Consider the following 19,157-nt stretch of genomic DNA (forward strand, 5'->3'; position numbering starts at 1 on the left):
GCCCAGGCACCCCATTCGACTACTATTAAAGGCTTTTTAACGCGCCCCGCTACCACTTCTCGGCCATGTGGCCAAGATCAAAGTGTTCGCTTCTCGGCCTCTTGGCTAAGATCGAAGTGTACTATGATGGCAGATCGGGTTGATGATCCTGCTGTGCCCGCACCGGTGGTTGCTGTACGGGTTGACGATCCAGCTGTGCCCGCACCGGTGGTTGCAGTACGGGTTGATGATCCTGCTGTGCCCGCACCGGTGACTCCTGATCGGGTTGATGATCCAGCTGAGCCCGCACCGAGGACAGAGGAACGGGTAGACGATCCAGCTGTGCCCGCACCGGAACAGGCTGTGGTCCCTGCTGTGCCTGCTACGGAACGGGCTGTAGTTCGAGCTGTGCCCGCACCAATCCCGAGCCCATCCAATCTTGTGGACATCGGGTCGGGCGACGTTCCTGTGGTTCAGCCTCCACAGAAGGGCTGTGTTGGTGACAGCCACCCGGTGCCGACAATGTCTGGGCCGGCCACGGCTCCCTCAGTTGACTCCACTATTGGCCATGATGATGACCTGATTTTGAATTCCACTCCTGATATCGACTTTATGATCAGTAACTCAGATAATTCCATCTTCTCTGAGACTGATTCAATGATGAGGGAGTTGCGTGGTACACCTCCCGAGTCCCTGACTCTCCAATCTTCCTATGCCACCGAGGAGAACGCCTTGCCTCGAGAGGGTTTAGACCCTTTGGTTGATATTGAGATTGTTCAAGATCCCGTCGGTGACGATCAGCCAGGCCAGGAAGATAATGCTATTATTGACGTGGACGATAAGTCACCTCTCCATGTCCATGTTCCGGCGTTAGATGCTATACTTCGGGAAGGAATCTCCCATACCAACTGGCAGAGATTCGAAGGGATTCTATGTAAAGTCACCGAGGATGCTCAAAATATAGTTAAAATCCCTGTCCACCAAGGCGACTCATCTCAGAAGAAAAAGGACCCCGAGGACCCGAAGTATATTCAATCTTTATATAGGAACAATAGAAGGAAAGCCGTGCGGCTTATCCTTGGAGATGAAGGGCGGAGGTGTAACATCGACAAAGAGACTGTAACTGATTACTTCATGAAAACTGCAGAGAGGAAAACAAGCGACTTGTCTTATTTCAATTCTCGACCATCAGAGGACAATCCTTGCGTGAATACTTCTAGGATCATGCCTGCTGAAGTGCAAAGTCGCCTTCAAAGATGTGAAAATACAGCTCCGGGGGACGATCGTCTTACTTACAAACATTGGAAGATGGTCGATCCTGCCTGTACACTGCTGGCACGTATCTTTAACATCTGCTTGAAATACGAGAAGATCCCCAGTGACTGGAAGAAATCAGTTACAATATTAATATATAAGAAAGGCGATCCGCAGGACATTTCCAACTGGCGTCCAATTGCCATCATGCGGACTATTTATAAACTATACTCAGGTGTTCTAGCTAAAAGATTAACCACCTGGATGATTGATAATAAAATCTTAGCACCGGCACAAAAAGGTTTTATGCCTCATGACGGAGTCTTCGAGCACAACTTCACGCTCAGGACCAAATTTGATAGAGCAAGATGTGAGAAAGGCCAGTTTCTAGCTGCTTGGCTTGACTTCTCCAATGCCTTTGGCTCCGTGCCGCATGACGCGATCTTTGCGGCCCTTGATAGATCTGGTGCTGGTGCTAAAGCTAAGAAGATCATTAAGGACATGTATACAGGCTCTTCGACCCGTATACAAACGGAAAATGGGGTAACGGACAGCATTTCCATTGAGTGTGGTGTTAGGCAAGGTTGTCCAATGAGTGGACTTCTGTTCAACCTTGTAATTGACCCCATAATTAGATCAATCCAAGGCGAGAATTCAGACCACCAGATTCTCGCCTATGCTGATGACATTGTTTTATTGTCAGATGATCCAACTAAGCTCCAAAATAATATCAATGTCATCGAAAACCTGTCAAAGAAGATTAACATTAAGCTTAAGGCATCCAAATCGTTCAGTCTTCATCTGTCTGGTGTAACCCCAGTTGGCACTAGGAACTCCATATTTAAAATTGCAAATGAAGAACTAAAGGCTTTGAATGATGGAGAATTTGAGAAATTTCTGGGGAAGCCCGTTGGATTTCACATCTCTTCCAACACCAAGGAACTAGCTGATCTAATTTCTACTGCTCAGAAGATCCTGCACTCCAAGCTGGCTCCTTGGCAAAGGATCGATGCCTTGAAGGCTTTTTTCTACCCATCTCTTCAGTTTATCATGAGGAACGCCCAACACCCTAAGGGTGAGTGGTCTAAACTGGACAACATCATTAAGGCTGAAGTTAAGAAAACCCTTTTTCTTTCACAAGAAGCCAGTAATGACTACTTATATGGTCCTACCATCTCTGGTTGTGTTGGTCTACCTGTTGCTGAGAGTGATTCTGACTTCCATCTAATCGACAATGCGTTCAAGCTCCTTACATCTACTGATCTATGCACTGCTGAGCTTGCCTTAGAAGACCTGAAGACCTTGGTTCAGAAGAGGATTGGTAGACCAGCTGATCAAGAGGACATTGCGGCGTACCTTAATGGCCATAACGAGGGCGAGTTCAGACGGAACTCTAATCCACTACAATCTGTCTGGACTCAAGCTCGCAAGGCATCGTCTAGAAACCAGACAATTTGGAAAATGGAAGACTTTGTACCATCTATTACTATTAATGAGAAAACCTTGTACAGAAACGATCGTCATAAGGTGCTGAAGACTCTCCGAATAAACCTTCAGTCCAAGCACCTTAATAGACTGATCAATCTGCCCAACCAAGGAAAAGTTATTGATTGTGTAGCCGCTGATCCCTCAAGCTCACACTTTTTGAGAAGCGGTCTGTATACCAGATTCGCAGATTGGAGATTCATTCATCGAGCCAGGCTAAATCTATTACCGCTCAATGGGAGTCGCCGTACAACACCTAATGGCAACAAGAGGTGTAGGAGATGCGGTTACGAGAATGAGACCCTCCCTCATGTAGCCAACCATTGCATGAGGTACTCTGCACTTTACCAGCAGAGACATAATGCTGTAGTCGCGAGGGTCAAAAGGGCAGCTGCGACGAGGTTCAACATCTTCAGTGAAAACCAGGTCGTTCAGGACAATCTACGACCCGACCTGGTCATAGTAAAGAATGGAAAAGCTCTGATTTTGGACATCTCTATACCGTTTGAGAACAGGAAGTCTGCCTTCGAAGATGCCCGACGGGCCAAAAGAGAAAAATACGCGACCTTGGCGACGGCTCTTCGATCACGTTTTACATCTGTTGAGGTGGACGCTATATTAGTTGGGTCTTTGGGATCTTGGGACCCAGCTAATGATAAGGTGCTACGCTCCATCTGTAGCAAAAAATATCTCAATCTATTCAAGAAACTCTGTGTGTCGGACGTTATCAGCTTCACACGTGACATCTATGTGGAGCACATCACCGGTGTCCGACAGAGGTGACTAAGTACCCTGACTGGGGTTTTCCCACGGTTTCCCCCAGCCTCTCAAGGTGAATACCGGGGTAGTAAGGTCACATGAGGCCGTGGTTGTGACTGTGTAGCAGAATAAGACTGCTTAACCGATTATGACAGACTACAGTGTAGTGAGTTCTTAGTGCTGAAGTGTAGTGTAGTGTTGTGTAGTGTTCATGCTATAAAAGAACAGTTCTGGACATTTTTATGCCAGTTTTATATCATGAAATTGTTGTGTAGTTTGTTATTATTATTGTAATTTTCCTTCAAAGCATTTATAAATAAAAAAATTCTGTTCTTTGCGACAACTCTAGCAAGCTGGTAAGTTCGGTGGTCGCTAGGTGTCGCTCGCCTGCTACTGAGGGCGTGTCAGTGATCTGGCCACTGCGAGTCTCAAGACGTTGAGGCCTGCGCTTATCACGGTCCGGTGAGACGGCCAAAGCCCTCGGTGGTATAATGTCAAGCCCTTGACGGCTCACGTGGCTGAGTGGTGCAAAATTAAAAAAGGACACACTTTATGCAACCAGATTTTAAAGTGGAAATTGAACTTGTAATCAGAATAATTTTAAACCTTGTAAATTCTACATGTACAATTTGAGGCACGCGACGACCCCCCCCCCCCCCCCCCAACTCTCCTCTAACTCCATCAAATACTGGCCGAGGGAACCTTTCTCAGCCTAGGTGCCGGCGCTACCGCTTCTCGGCTTTTTTTCGCCGAGATCAAAGTGTACGTGTGTTTCTTATCAGCTTAATGGGGCCTCTGACCGCTGTCACGAGCAGAACTACGCTTTGACTCGGTCTTGAGCGTGCTCTTCCATTGGCCAGAATTTAGTATAGTCTGGTTCGGTCCACCCTGAAACAAGATAAAAGCAAAAACTAAGTCGAATATTCTGGTAACTTTTTGTTTCTTAGAAGTAGAAATAATAATAATAATAATAATAATAATAATAATAAAAAATCCATATCCATGCATGCGTTTGTTTTATTCCTGGTCTCAATTCTTCCTCTGTAGCTCTTTTGTAGGTTATAAATATTGCCAATTAGAAGAAGAAAGATTTTTTTTTTTTCAGAAGAAAAGAGGAAACGAAAAATAATCTCTCTAAGGGTCCTAGCGGTATGTATGACCTTTTATACACGAAAAAAAAAAAAAAGGAAAAAAAGTTCACACACTCATCCGAATGGAAACGTCTGTGAACAGGGAGAAAGAGATACTCTTACGATCTGAAGGGTAACCTCCGCTCTGCTACGTTACAAGAAACGGGCTTTCCGTTTCTTAACAGCAGGCAGGAGTATGCCCTCACACCGTACAGCTCAAGGATATTGTTTGGAATTGTTTCAGCAAAACATGGGGAAGTGCAAAAATCACAAACCTTTATTTCTCTCCTGTAAACAATTACAAGTACATAAACCGACCCCTTGGGGTATCGAACCCCTTCCAGTCACAATTCTTTGGTTTATTTCTAAAATGTCCGGGACAGCGCGAACGCAGTCCCGACTACCAAAAATTACGCGCCCGAGATATCCACATTAGGGATATTCGCAGGGGTCAACCCAAGCGAAGTGCAATGCAAGGGCCTCACCCTGGGGGAACCGCCTTCTTGATCACGGTAACCCCTACGCCAGGTAAGTATGAGGAGTGCGCCGCTTCGTCTCGCCAAACCGAAAAGGGGCTGCAAAACTACAGGGAGAGTCTACAACCAGCCCGTGATGGTTTTAATACATTAACCTACGGTCTAATAGGGCGCACCTCTCTAGGACGAGAGGATCACATCCCTAAACGCACGACTAAGACACAGGATACCGCTATCTCACACTCGACACTCATTTCACTCCTGGCGTCAAATGGGCCCAAGCAACGAGCCTCGCCGCCCGGGTCGCAGCTTGCGCAAACCGCCAACAGAGCGCGCACACGTAACCGAAAGTCAAATGGAGCAGGCTCCTTTCTTCCTCTTCTCCCCAGCAGGTGGCACGTCACGCAAATCTCTGACGCCGTCTTGCCCTTACCTGTACTACTACTGCGCACTATGCGATGCCATGTGACATTGAAACTACTGCTCACCTATCACCCCTAGCGCCAACACAAGCCGAAGTCCTAAACAAACGAACTACTAGTTTTCCGCCAATATTTACTTTAGAAACGTCTTCCCAGGAAATGCTGCCGTGCGTACCACGCCCAGGCACCCCATTCGACTACTATTAAAGGCTTTTTAACGCGCCCCGCTACCACTTCTCGGCCATGTGGCCAAGATCAAAGTGTTCGCTTCTCGGCCTCTTGGCTAAGATCGAAGTGTACTATGTTCTTTGCGACAACTCTAGCAAGCTGGTAAGTTCGGTGGTCGCTAGGTGTCGCTCGCCTGCTACTGAGGGCGTGTCAGTGATCTGGCCACTGCGAGTCTCAAGACGTTGAGGCCTGCGCTTATCACGGTCCGGTGAGACGGCCAAAGCCCTCGGTGGTATAATGTCAAGCCCTTGACGGCTCACGTGGCTGAGTGGTGCAAAATTAAAAAAGGACACACTTTATGCAACCAGATTTTAAAGTGGAAATTGAACTTGTAATCAGAATAATTTTAAACCTTGTAAATTCTACATGTACAATTTGAGGCACGCGACGACCCCCCCCCCCCCCCCCCAACTCTCCTCTAACTCCATCAAATACTGGCCGAGGGAACCTTTCTCAGCCTAGGTGCCGGCGCTACCGCTTCTCGGCTTTTTTTCGCCGAGATCAAAGTGTACGTGTGTTTCTTATCAGCTTAATGGGGCCTCTGACCGCTGTCACGAGCAGAACTACGCTTTGACTCGGTCTTGAGCGTGCTCTTCCATTGGCCAGAATTTAGTATAGTCTGGTTCGGTCCACCCTGAAACAAGATAAAAGCAAAAACTAAGTCGAATATTCTGGTAACTTTTTGTTTCTTAGAAGTAGAAATAATAATAATAATAATAATAATAATAATAATAAAAAATCCATATCCATGCATGCGTTTGTTTTATTCCTGGTCTCAATTCTTCCTCTGTAGCTCTTTTGTAGGTTATAAATATTGCCAATTAGAAGAAGAAAGATTTTTTTTTTTTCAGAAGAAAAGAGGAAACGAAAAATAATCTCTCTAAGGGTCCTAGCGGTATGTATGACCTTTTATACACGAAAAAAAAAAAAAAGGAAAAAAAGTTCACACACTCATCCGAATGGAAACGTCTGTGAACAGGGAGAAAGAGATACTCTTACGATCTGAAGGGTAACCTCCGCTCTGCTACGTTACAAGAAACGGGCTTTCCGTTTCTTAACAGCAGGCAGGAGTATGCCCTCACACCGTACAGCTCAAGGATATTGTTTGGAATTGTTTCAGCAAAACATGGGGAAGTGCAAAAATCACAAACCTTTATTTCTCTCCTGTAAACAATTACAAGTACATAAACCGACCCCTTGGGGTATCGAACCCCTTCCAGTCACAATTCTTTGGTTTATTTCTAAAATGTCCGGGACAGCGCGAACGCAGTCCCGACTACCAAAAATTACGCGCCCGAGATATCCACATTAGGGATATTCGCAGGGGTCAACCCAAGCGAAGTGCAATGCAAGGGCCTCACCCTGGGGGAACCGCCTTCTTGATCACGGTAACCCCTACGCCAGGTAAGTATGAGGAGTGCGCCGCTTCGTCTCGCCAAACCGAAAAGGGGCTGCAAAACTACAGGGAGAGTCTACAACCAGCCCGTGATGGTTTTAATACATTAACCTACGGTCTAATAGGGCGCACCTCTCTAGGACGAGAGGATCACATCCCTAAACGCACGACTAAGACACAGGATACCGCTATCTCACACTCGACACTCATTTCACTCCTGGCGTCAAATGGGCCCAAGCAACGAGCCTCGCCGCCCGGGTCGCAGCTTGCGCAAACCGCCAACAGAGCGCGCACACGTAACCGAAAGTCAAATGGAGCAGGCTCCTTTCTTCCTCTTCTCCCCAGCAGGTGGCACGTCACGCAAATCTCTGACGCCGTCTTGCCCTTACCTGTACTACTACTGCGCACTATGCGATGCCATGTGACATTGAAACTACTGCTCACCTATCACCCCTAGCGCCAACACAAGCCGAAGTCCTAAACAAACGAACTACTAGTTTTCCGCCAATATTTACTTTAGAAACGTCTTCCCAGGAAATGCTGCCGTGCGTACCACGCCCAGGCACCCCATTCGACTACTATTAAAGGCTTTTTAACGCGCCCCGCTACCACTTCTCGGCCATGTGGCCAAGATCAAAGTGTTCGCTTCTCGGCCTCTTGGCTAAGATCGAAGTGTACTATGTTCTTTGCGACAACTCTAGCAAGCTGGTAAGTTCGGTGGTCGCTAGGTGTCGCTCGCCTGCTACTGAGGGCGTGTCAGTGATCTGGCCACTGCGAGTCTCAAGACGTTGAGGCCTGCGCTTATCACGGTCCGGTGAGACGGCCAAAGCCCTCGGTGGTATAATGTCAAGCCCTTGACGGCTCACGTGGCTGAGTGGTGCAAAATTAAAAAAGGACACACTTTATGCAACCAGATTTTAAAGTGGAAATTGAACTTGTAATCAGAATAATTTTAAACCTTGTAAATTCTACATGTACAATTTGAGGCACGCGACGACCCCCCCCCCCCCCCCCCAACTCTCCTCTAACTCCATCAAATACTGGCCGAGGGAACCTTTCTCAGCCTAGGTGCCGGCGCTACCGCTTCTCGGCTTTTTTTCGCCGAGATCAAAGTGTACGTGTGTTTCTTATCAGCTTAATGGGGCCTCTGACCGCTGTCACGAGCAGAACTACGCTTTGACTCGGTCTTGAGCGTGCTCTTCCATTGGCCAGAATTTAGTATAGTCTGGTTCGGTCCACCCTGAAACAAGATAAAAGCAAAAACTAAGTCGAATATTCTGGTAACTTTTTGTTTCTTAGAAGTAGAAATAATAATAATAATAATAATAATAATAATAATAAAAAATCCATATCCATGCATGCGTTTGTTTTATTCCTGGTCTCAATTCTTCCTCTGTAGCTCTTTTGTAGGTTATAAATATTGCCAATTAGAAGAAGAAAGATTTTTTTTTTTTCAGAAGAAAAGAGGAAACGAAAAATAATCTCTCTAAGGGTCCTAGCGGTATGTATGACCTTTTATACACGAAAAAAAAAAAAAAGGAAAAAAAGTTCACACACTCATCCGAATGGAAACGTCTGTGAACAGGGAGAAAGAGATACTCTTACGATCTGAAGGGTAACCTCCGCTCTGCTACGTTACAAGAAACGGGCTTTCCGTTTCTTAACAGCAGGCAGGAGTATGCCCTCACACCGTACAGCTCAAGGATATTGTTTGGAATTGTTTCAGCAAAACATGGGGAAGTGCAAAAATCACAAACCTTTATTTCTCTCCTGTAAACAATTACAAGTACATAAACCGACCCCTTGGGGTATCGAACCCCTTCCAGTCACAATTCTTTGGTTTATTTCTAAAATGTCCGGGACAGCGCGAACGCAGTCCCGACTACCAAAAATTACGCGCCCGAGATATCCACATTAGGGATATTCGCAGGGGTCAACCCAAGCGAAGTGCAATGCAAGGGCCTCACCCTGGGGGAACCGCCTTCTTGATCACGGTAACCCCTACGCCAGGTAAGTATGAGGAGTGCGCCGCTTCGTCTCGCCAAACCGAAAAGGGGCTGCAAAACTACAGGGAGAGTCTACAACCAGCCCGTGATGGTTTTAATACATTAACCTACGGTCTAATAGGGCGCACCTCTCTAGGACGAGAGGATCACATCCCTAAACGCACGACTAAGACACAGGATACCGCTATCTCACACTCGACACTCATTTCACTCCTGGCGTCAAATGGGCCCAAGCAACGAGCCTCGCCGCCCGGGTCGCAGCTTGCGCAAACCGCCAACAGAGCGCGCACACGTAACCGAAAGTCAAATGGAGCAGGCTCCTTTCTTCCTCTTCTCCCCAGCAGGTGGCACGTCACGCAAATCTCTGACGCCGTCTTGCCCTTACCTGTACTACTACTGCGCACTATGCGATGCCATGTGACATTGAAACTACTGCTCACCTATCACCCCTAGCGCCAACACAAGCCGAAGTCCTAAACAAACGAACTACTAGTTTTCCGCCAATATTTACTTTAGAAACGTCTTCCCAGGAAATGCTGCCGTGCGTACCACGCCCAGGCACCCCATTCGACTACTATTAAAGGCTTTTTAACGCGCCCCGCTACCACTTCTCGGCCATGTGGCCAAGATCAAAGTGTTCGCTTCTCGGCCTCTTGGCTAAGATCGAAGTGTACTATGTTCTTTGCGACAACTCTAGCAAGCTGGTAAGTTCGGTGGTCGCTAGGTGTCGCTCGCCTGCTACTGAGGGCGTGTCAGTGATCTGGCCACTGCGAGTCTCAAGACGTTGAGGCCTGCGCTTATCACGGTCCGGTGAGACGGCCAAAGCCCTCGGTGGTATAATGTCAAGCCCTTGACGGCTCACGTGGCTGAGTGGTGCAAAATTAAAAAAGGACACACTTTATGCAACCAGATTTTAAAGTGGAAATTGAACTTGTAATCAGAATAATTTTAAACCTTGTAAATTCTACATGTACAATTTGAGGCACGCGACGACCCCCCCCCCCCCCCCCCAACTCTCCTCTAACTCCATCAAATACTGGCCGAGGGAACCTTTCTCAGCCTAGGTGCCGGCGCTACCGCTTCTCGGCTTTTTTTCGCCGAGATCAAAGTGTACGTGTGTTTCTTATCAGCTTAATGGGGCCTCTGACCGCTGTCACGAGCAGAACTACGCTTTGACTCGGTCTTGAGCGTGCTCTTCCATTGGCCAGAATTTAGTATAGTCTGGTTCGGTCCACCCTGAAACAAGATAAAAGCAAAAACTAAGTCGAATATTCTGGTAACTTTTTGTTTCTTAGAAGTAGAAATAATAATAATAATAATAATAATAATAATAATAAAAAATCCATATCCATGCATGCGTTTGTTTTATTCCTGGTCTCAATTCTTCCTCTGTAGCTCTTTTGTAGGTTATAAATATTGCCAATTAGAAGAAGAAAGATTTTTTTTTTTTCAGAAGAAAAGAGGAAACGAAAAATAATCTCTCTAAGGGTCCTAGCGGTATGTATGACCTTTTATACACGAAAAAAAAAAAAAAGGAAAAAAAGTTCACACACTCATCCGAATGGAAACGTCTGTGAACAGGGAGAAAGAGATACTCTTACGATCTGAAGGGTAACCTCCGCTCTGCTACGTTACAAGAAACGGGCTTTCCGTTTCTTAACAGCAGGCAGGAGTATGCCCTCACACCGTACAGCTCAAGGATATTGTTTGGAATTGTTTCAGCAAAACATGGGGAAGTGCAAAAATCACAAACCTTTATTTCTCTCCTGTAAACAATTACAAGTACATAAACCGACCCCTTGGGGTATCGAACCCCTTCCAGTCACAATTCTTTGGTTTATTTCTAAAATGTCCGGGACAGCGCGAACGCAGTCCCGACTACCAAAAATTACGCGCCCGAGATATCCACATTAGGGATATTCGCAGGGGTCAACCCAAGCGAAGTGCAATGCAAGGGCCTCACCCTGGGGGAACCGCCTTCTTGATCACGGTAACCCCTACGCCAGGTAAGTATGAGGAGTGCGCCGCTTCGTCTCGCCAAACCGAAAAGGGGCTGCAAAACTACAGGGAGAGTCTACAACCAGCCCGTGATGGTTTTAATACATTAACCTACGGTCTAATAGGGCGCACCTCTCTAGGACGAGAGGATCACATCCCTAAACGCACGACTAAGACACAGGATACCGCTATCTCACACTCGACACTCATTTCACTCCTGGCGTCAAATGGGCCCAAGCAACGAGCCTCGCCGCCCGGGTCGCAGCTTGCGCAAACCGCCAACAGAGCGCGCACACGTAACCGAAAGTCAAATGGAGCAGGCTCCTTTCTTCCTCTTCTCCCCAGCAGGTGGCACGTCACGCAAATCTCTGACGCCGTCTTGCCCTTACCTGTACTACTACTGCGCACTATGCGATGCCATGTGACATTGAAACTACTGCTCACCTATCACCCCTAGCGCCAACACAAGCCGAAGTCCTAAACAAACGAACTACTAGTTTTCCGCCAATATTTACTTTAGAAACGTCTTCCCAGGAAATGCTGCCGTGCGTACCACGCCCAGGCACCCCATTCGACTACTATTAAAGGCTTTTTAACGCGCCCCGCTACCACTTCTCGGCCATGTGGCCAAGATCAAAGTGTTCGCTTCTCGGCCTCTTGGCTAAGATCGAAGTGTACTATGTTCTTTGCGACAACTCTAGCAAGCTGGTAAGTTCGGTGGTCGCTAGGTGTCGCTCGCCTGCTACTGAGGGCGTGTCAGTGATCTGGCCACTGCGAGTCTCAAGACGTTGAGGCCTGCGCTTATCACGGTCCGGTGAGACGGCCAAAGCCCTCGGTGGTATAATGTCAAGCCCTTGACGGCTCACGTGGCTGAGTGGTGCAAAATTAAAAAAGGACACACTTTATGCAACCAGATTTTAAAGTGGAAATTGAACTTGTAATCAGAATAATTTTAAACCTTGTAAATTCTACATGTACAATTTGAGGCACGCGACGACCCCCCCCCCCCCCCCCCAACTCTCCTCTAACTCCATCAAATACTGGCCGAGGGAACCTTTCTCAGCCTAGGTGCCGGCGCTACCGCTTCTCGGCTTTTTTTCGCCGAGATCAAAGTGTACGTGTGTTTCTTATCAGCTTAATGGGGCCTCTGACCGCTGTCACGAGCAGAACTACGCTTTGACTCGGTCTTGAGCGTGCTCTTCCATTGGCCAGAATTTAGTATAGTCTGGTTCGGTCCACCCTGAAACAAGATAAAAGCAAAAACTAAGTCGAATATTCTGGTAACTTTTTGTTTCTTAGAAGTAGAAATAATAATAATAATAATAATAATAATAATAATAAAAAATCCATATCCATGCATGCGTTTGTTTTATTCCTGGTCTCAATTCTTCCTCTGTAGCTCTTTTGTAGGTTATAAATATTGCCAATTAGAAGAAGAAAGATTTTTTTTTTTTCAGAAGAAAAGAGGAAACGAAAAATAATCTCTCTAAGGGTCCTAGCGGTATGTATGACCTTTTATACACGAAAAAAAAAAAAAAGGAAAAAAAGTTCACACACTCATCCGAATGGAAACGTCTGTGAACAGGGAGAAAGAGATACTCTTACGATCTGAAGGGTAACCTCCGCTCTGCTACGTTACAAGAAACGGGCTTTCCGTTTCTTAACAGCAGGCAGGAGTATGCCCTCACACCGTACAGCTCAAGGATATTGTTTGGAATTGTTTCAGCAAAACATGGGGAAGTGCAAAAATCACAAACCTTTATTTCTCTCCTGTAAACAATTACAAGTACATAAACCGACCCCTTGGGGTATCGAACCCCTTCCAGTCACAATTCTTTGGTTTATTTCTAAAATGTCCGGGACAGCGCGAACGCAGTCCCGACTACCAAAAATTACGCGCCCGAGATATCCACATTAGGGATATTCGCAGGGGTCAACCCAAGCGAAGTGCAATGCAAGGGCCTCACCCTGGGGGAACCGCCTTCTTGATCACGGTAACCCCTACGCCAGGTAAGTATGAGGAGTGCGCCGCTTCGTCTCGCCAAACCGAAAAGGGGCTGCAAAACTACAGGGAGAGTCTACAACCAGCCCGTGATGGTTTTAATACATTAACCTACGGTCTAATAGGGCGCACCTCTCTAGGACGAGAGGATCACATCCCTAAACGCACGACTAAGACACAGGATACCGCTATCTCACACTCGACACTCATTTCACTCCTGGCGTCAAATGGGCCCAAGCAACGAGCCTCGCCGCCCGGGTCGCAGCTTGCGCAAACCGCCAACAGAGCGCGCACACGTAACCGAAAGTCAAATGGAGCAGGCTCCTTTCTTCCTCTTCTCCCCAGCAGGTGGCACGTCACGCAAATCTCTGACGCCGTCTTGCCCTTACCTGTACTACTACTGCGCACTATGCGATGCCATGTGACATTGAAACTACTGCTCACCTATCACCCCTAGCGCCAACACAAGCCGAAGTCCTAAACAAACGAACTACTAGTTTTCCGCCAATATTTACTTTAGAAACGTCTTCCCAGGAAATGCTGCCGTGCGTACCACGCCCAGGCACCCCATTCGACTACTATTAAAGGCTTTTTAACGCGCCCCGCTACCACTTCTCGGCCATGTGGCCAAGATCAAAGTGTTCGCTTCTCGGCCTCTTGGCTAAGATCGAAGTGTACTATGTTCTTTGCGACAACTCTAGCAAGCTGGTAAGTTCGGTGGTCGCTAGGTGTCGCTCGCCTGCTACTGAGGGCGTGTCAGTGATCTGGCCACTGCGAGTCTCAAGACGTTGAGGCCTGCGCTTATCACGGTCCGGTGAGACGGCCAAAGCCCTCGGTGGTATAATGTCAAGCCCTTGACGGCTCACGTGGCTGAGTGGTGCAAAATTAAAAAAGGACACACTTTATGCAACCAGATTTTAAAGTGGAAATTGAACTTGTAATCAGAATAATTTTAAACCTTGTAAATTCTACATGTACAATTTGAGGCACGCGACGACCCCCCCCCCCCCCCCCCAACTCTCCTCTAACTCCATCAAATACTGGCCGAGGGAACCTTTCTCAGCCTAGGTGCCGGCGCTACCGCTTCTCGGCTTTTTTTCGCCGAGATCAAAGTGTACGTGTGTTTCTTATCAGCTTAATGGGGCCTCTGACCGCTGTCACGAGCAGAACTACGCTTTGACTCGGTCTTGAGCGTGCTCTTCCATTGGCCAGAATTTAGTATAGTCTGGTTCGGTCCACCCTGAAACAAGATAAAAGCAAAAACTAAGTCGAATATTCTGGTAACTTTTTGTTTCTTAGAAGTAGAAATAATAATAATAATAATAATAATAATAATAATAAAAAATCCATATCCATGCATGCGTTTGTTTTATTCCTGGTCTCAATTCTTCCTCTGTAGCTCTTTTGTAGGTTATAAATATTGCCAATTAGAAGAAGAAAGATTTTTTTTTTTTCAGAAGAAAAGAGGAAACGAAAAATAATCTCTCTAAGGGTCCTAGCGGTATGTATGACCTTTTATACACGAAAAAAAAAAAAAAGGAAAAAAAGTTCACACACTCATCCGAATGGAAACGTCTGTGAACAGGGAGAAAGAGATACTCTTACGATCTGAAGGGTAACCTCCGCTCTGCTACGTTACAAGAAACGGGCTTTCCGTTTCTTAACAGCAGGCAGGAGTATGCCCTCACACCGTACAGCTCAAGGATATTGTTTGGAATTGTTTCAGCAAAACATGGGGAAGTGCAAAAATCACAAACCTTTATTTCTCTCCTGTAAACAATTACAAGTACATAAACCGACCCCTTGGGGTATCGAACCCCTTCCAGTCACAATTCTTTGGTTTATTTCTAAAATGTCCGGGACAGCGCGAACGCAGTCCCGACTACCAAAAATTACGCGCCCGAGATATCCACATTAGGGATATTCGCAGGGGTCAACCCAAGCGAAGTGCAATGCAAGGGCCTCACCCTGGGGGAACCGCCTTCTTGATCACGGTAACCCCTACGCCAGGTAAGTATGAGGAGTGCGCCGCTTCGTCTCGCCAAACCGAAAAGGGGCTGCAAAACTACAGGGAGAGTCTACAACCAGCCCGTGATGGTTTTAATACATTAACCTACGGTCTAATAGGGCGCACCTCTCTAGGACGAGAGGATCACATCCCTAAACGCACGACTAAGACACAGGATACCGCTATCTCACACTCGACACTCATTTCACTCCTGGCGTCAAATGGGCCCAAGCAACGAGCCTCGCCGCCCGGGTCGCAGCTTGCGCAAACCGCCAACAGAGCGCGCACACGTAACCGAAAGTCAAATGGAGCAGGCTCCTTTCTTCCTCTTCTCCCCAGCAGGTGGCACGTCACGCAAATCTCTGACGCCGTCTTGCCCTTACCTGTACTACTACTGCGCACTATGCGATGCCATGTGACATTGAAACTACTGCTCACCTATCACCCCTAGCGCCAACACAAGCCGAAGTCCTAAACAAACGAACTACTAGTTTTCCGCCAATATTTACTTTAGAAACGTCTTCCCAGGAAATGCTGCCGTGCGTACCACGCCCAGGCACCCCATTCGACTACTATTAAAGGCTTTTTAACGCGCCCCGCTACCACTTCTCGGCCATGTGGCCAAGATCAAAGTGTTCGCTTCTCGGCCTCTTGGCTAAGATCGAAGTGTACTATGTTCTTTGCGACAACTCTAGCAAGCTGGTAAGTTCGGTGGTCGCTAGGTGTCGCTCGCCTGCTACTGAGGGCGTGTCAGTGATCTGGCCACTGCGAGTCTCAAGACGTTGAGGCCTGCGCTTATCACGGTCCGGTGAGACGGCCAAAGCCCTCGGTGGTATAATGTCAAGCCCTTGACGGCTCACGTGGCTGAGTGGTGCAAAATTAAAAAAGGACACACTTTATGCAACCAGATTTTAAAGTGGAAATTGAACTTGTAATCAGAATAATTTTAAACCTTGTAAATTCTACATGTACAATTTGAGGCACGCGACGACCCCCCCCCCCCCCCCCCAACTCTCCTCTAACTCCATCAAATACTGGCCGAGGGAACCTTTCTCAGCCTAGGTGCCGGCGCTACCGCTTCTCGGCTTTTTTTCGCCGAGATCAAAGTGTACGTGTGTTTCTTATCAGCTTAATGGGGCCTCTGACCGCTGTCACGAGCAGAACTACGCTTTGACTCGGTCTTGAGCGTGCTCTTCCATTGGCCAGAATTTAGTATAGTCTGGTTCGGTCCACCCTGAAACAAGATAAAAGCAAAAACTAAGTCGAATATTCTGGTAACTTTTTGTTTCTTAGAAGTAGAAATAATAATAATAATAATAATAATAATAATAATAAAAAATCCATATCCATGCATGCGTTTGTTTTATTCCTGGTCTCAATTCTTCCTCTGTAGCTCTTTTGTAGGTTATAAATATTGCCAATTAGAAGAAGAAAGATTTTTTTTTTTTCAGAAGAAAAGAGGAAACGAAAAATAATCTCTCTAAGGGTCCTAGCGGTATGTATGACCTTTTATACACGAAAAAAAAAAAAAAGGAAAAAAAGTTCACACACTCATCCGAATGGAAACGTCTGTGAACAGGGAGAAAGAGATACTCTTACGATCTGAAGGGTAACCTCCGCTCTGCTACGTTACAAGAAACGGGCTTTCCGTTTCTTAACAGCAGGCAGGAGTATGCCCTCACACCGTACAGCTCAAGGATATTGTTTGGAATTGTTTCAGCAAAACATGGGGAAGTGCAAAAATCACAAACCTTTATTTCTCTCCTGTAAACAATTACAAGTACATAAACCGACCCCTTGGGGTATCGAACCCCTTCCAGTCACAATTCTTTGGTTTATTTCTAAAATGTCCGGGACAGCGCGAACGCAGTCCCGACTACCAAAAATTACGCGCCCGAGATATCCACATTAGGGATATTCGCAGGGGTCAACCCAAGCGAAGTGCAATGCAAGGGCCTCACCCTGGGGGAACCGCCTTCTTGATCACGGTAACCCCTACGCCAGGTAAGTATGAGGAGTGCGCCGCTTCGTCTCGCCAAACCGAAAAGGGGCTGCAAAACTACAGGGAGAGTCTACAACCAGCCCGTGATGGTTTTAATACATTAACCTACGGTCTAATAGGGCGCACCTCTCTAGGACGAGAGGATCACATCCCTAAACGCACGACTAAGACACAGGATACCGCTATCTCACACTCGACACTCATTTCACTCCTGGCGTCAAATGGGCCCAAGCAACGAGCCTCGCCGCCCGGGTCGCAGCTTGCGCAAACCGCCAACAGAGCGCGCACACGTAACCGAAAGTCAAATGGAGCAGGCTCCTTTCTTCCTCTTCTCCCCAGCAGGTGGCACGTCACGCAAATCTCTGACGCCGTCTTGCCCTTACCTGTACTACTACTGCGCACTATGCGATGCCATGTGACATTGAAACTACTGCTCACCTATCACCCCTAGCGCCAACACAAGCCGAAGTCCTAAACAAACGAACTACTAGTTTTCCGCCAATATTTACTTTAGAAACGTCTTCCCAGGAAATGCTGCCGTGCGTACCACGCCCAGGCACCCCATTCGACTACTATTAAAGGCTTTTTAACGCGCCCCGCTACCACTTCTCGGCCATGTGGCCAAGATCAAAGTGTTCGCTTCTCGGCCTCTTGGCTAAGATCGAAGTGTACTATGTTCTTTGCGACAACTCTAGCAAGCTGGTAAGTTCGGTGGTCGCTAGGTGTCGCTCGCCTGCTACTGAGGGCGTGTCAGTGATCTGGCCACTGCGAGTCTCAAGACGTTGAGGCCTGCGCTTATCACGGTCCGGTGAGACGGCCAAAGCCCTCGGTGGTATAATGTCAAGCCCTTGACGGCTCACGTGGCTGAGTGGTGCAAAATTAAAAAAGGACACACTTTATGCAACCAGATTTTAAAGTGGAAATTGAACTTGTAATCAGAATAATTTTAAACCTTGTAAATTCTACATGTACAATTTGAGGCACGCGACGACCCCCCCCCCCCCCCCCCAACTCTCCTCTAACTCCATCAAATACTGGCCGAGGGAACCTTTCTCAGCCTAGGTGCCGGCGCTACCGCTTCTCGGCTTTTTTTCGCCGAGATCAAAGTGTACGTGTGTTTCTTATCAGCTTAATGGGGCCTCTGACCGCTGTCACGAGCAGAACTACGCTTTGACTCGGTCTTGAGCGTGCTCTTCCATTGGCCAGAATTTAGTATAGTCTGGTTCGGTCCACCCTGAAACAAGATAAAAGCAAAAACTAAGTCGAATATTCTGGTAACTTTTTGTTTCTTAGAAGTAGAAATAATAATAATAATAATAATAATAATAATAATAAAAAATCCATATCCATGCATGCGTTTGTTTTATTCCTGGTCTCAATTCTTCCTCTGTAGCTCTTTTGTAGGTTATAAATATTGCCAATTAGAAGAAGAAAGATTTTTTTTTTTTCAGAAGAAAAGAGGAAACGAAAAATAATCTCTCTAAGGGTCCTAGCGGTATGTATGACCTTTTATACACGAAAAAAAAAAAAAAGGAAAAAAAGTTCACACACTCATCCGAATGGAAACGTCTGTGAACAGGGAGAAAGAGATACTCTTACGATCTGAAGGGTAACCTCCGCTCTGCTACGTTACAAGAAACGGGCTTTCCGTTTCTTAACAGCAGGCAGGAGTATGCCCTCACACCGTACAGCTCAAGGATATTGTTTGGAATTGTTTCAGCAAAACATGGGGAAGTGCAAAAATCACAAACCTTTATTTCTCTCCTGTAAACAATTACAAGTACATAAACCGACCCCTTGGGGTATCGAACCCCTTCCAGTCACAATTCTTTGGTTTATTTCTAAAATGTCCGGGACAGCGCGAACGCAGTCCCGACTACCAAAAATTACGCGCCCGAGATATCCACATTAGGGATATTCGCAGGGGTCAACCCAAGCGAAGTGCAATGCAAGGGCCTCACCCTGGGGGAACCGCCTTCTTGATCACGGTAACCCCTACGCCAGGTAAGTAT

At 46.9% G+C, this 19,157-nt stretch overlaps 8 non-coding genes across 8 annotated transcripts; all 8 read right to left on the bottom strand.

Annotated features, from left to right (window-relative positions):
- Positions 1-4,981: 4,981 nt before the first annotated feature.
- On the bottom strand, positions 4,982-5,143 carry LOC137497117 (U1 spliceosomal RNA). Its single transcript, XR_011017653.1, has one exon. It is a non-coding gene; the product is annotated as a U1 spliceosomal RNA (small nuclear RNA).
- A 1,840-nt stretch (positions 5,144-6,983) lies between these two features.
- LOC137497118 (U1 spliceosomal RNA) lies at positions 6,984-7,145 on the bottom strand. Its single transcript, XR_011017654.1, has one exon. It is a non-coding gene; the product is annotated as a U1 spliceosomal RNA (small nuclear RNA).
- A 1,840-nt stretch (positions 7,146-8,985) lies between these two features.
- LOC137497119 (U1 spliceosomal RNA) lies at positions 8,986-9,147 on the bottom strand. Its single transcript, XR_011017655.1, has one exon. It is a non-coding gene; the product is annotated as a U1 spliceosomal RNA (small nuclear RNA).
- Positions 9,148-10,987: 1,840 nt separating this feature from the next.
- On the bottom strand, positions 10,988-11,149 carry LOC137497120 (U1 spliceosomal RNA). Its single transcript, XR_011017656.1, has one exon. It is a non-coding gene; the product is annotated as a U1 spliceosomal RNA (small nuclear RNA).
- Positions 11,150-12,989: 1,840 nt separating this feature from the next.
- LOC137497121 (U1 spliceosomal RNA) lies at positions 12,990-13,151 on the bottom strand. Its single transcript, XR_011017657.1, has one exon. It is a non-coding gene; the product is annotated as a U1 spliceosomal RNA (small nuclear RNA).
- A 1,840-nt stretch (positions 13,152-14,991) lies between these two features.
- LOC137497122 (U1 spliceosomal RNA) lies at positions 14,992-15,153 on the bottom strand. The gene has a single exon (XR_011017658.1). It is a non-coding gene; the product is annotated as a U1 spliceosomal RNA (small nuclear RNA).
- A 1,840-nt stretch (positions 15,154-16,993) lies between these two features.
- On the bottom strand, positions 16,994-17,155 carry LOC137497123 (U1 spliceosomal RNA). The gene has a single exon (XR_011017659.1). It is a non-coding gene; the product is annotated as a U1 spliceosomal RNA (small nuclear RNA).
- A 1,840-nt stretch (positions 17,156-18,995) lies between these two features.
- Positions 18,996-19,157, bottom strand: LOC137497124 (U1 spliceosomal RNA). Its single transcript, XR_011017660.1, has one exon. It is a non-coding gene; the product is annotated as a U1 spliceosomal RNA (small nuclear RNA).

Source organism: Anabrus simplex, chromosome 1, assembly GCF_040414725.1.
Source record: "Anabrus simplex isolate iqAnaSimp1 chromosome 1, ASM4041472v1, whole genome shotgun sequence".
In the NCBI taxonomy this organism is placed as follows: Eukaryota; Metazoa; Arthropoda; class Insecta; order Orthoptera; family Tettigoniidae; genus Anabrus; species Anabrus simplex.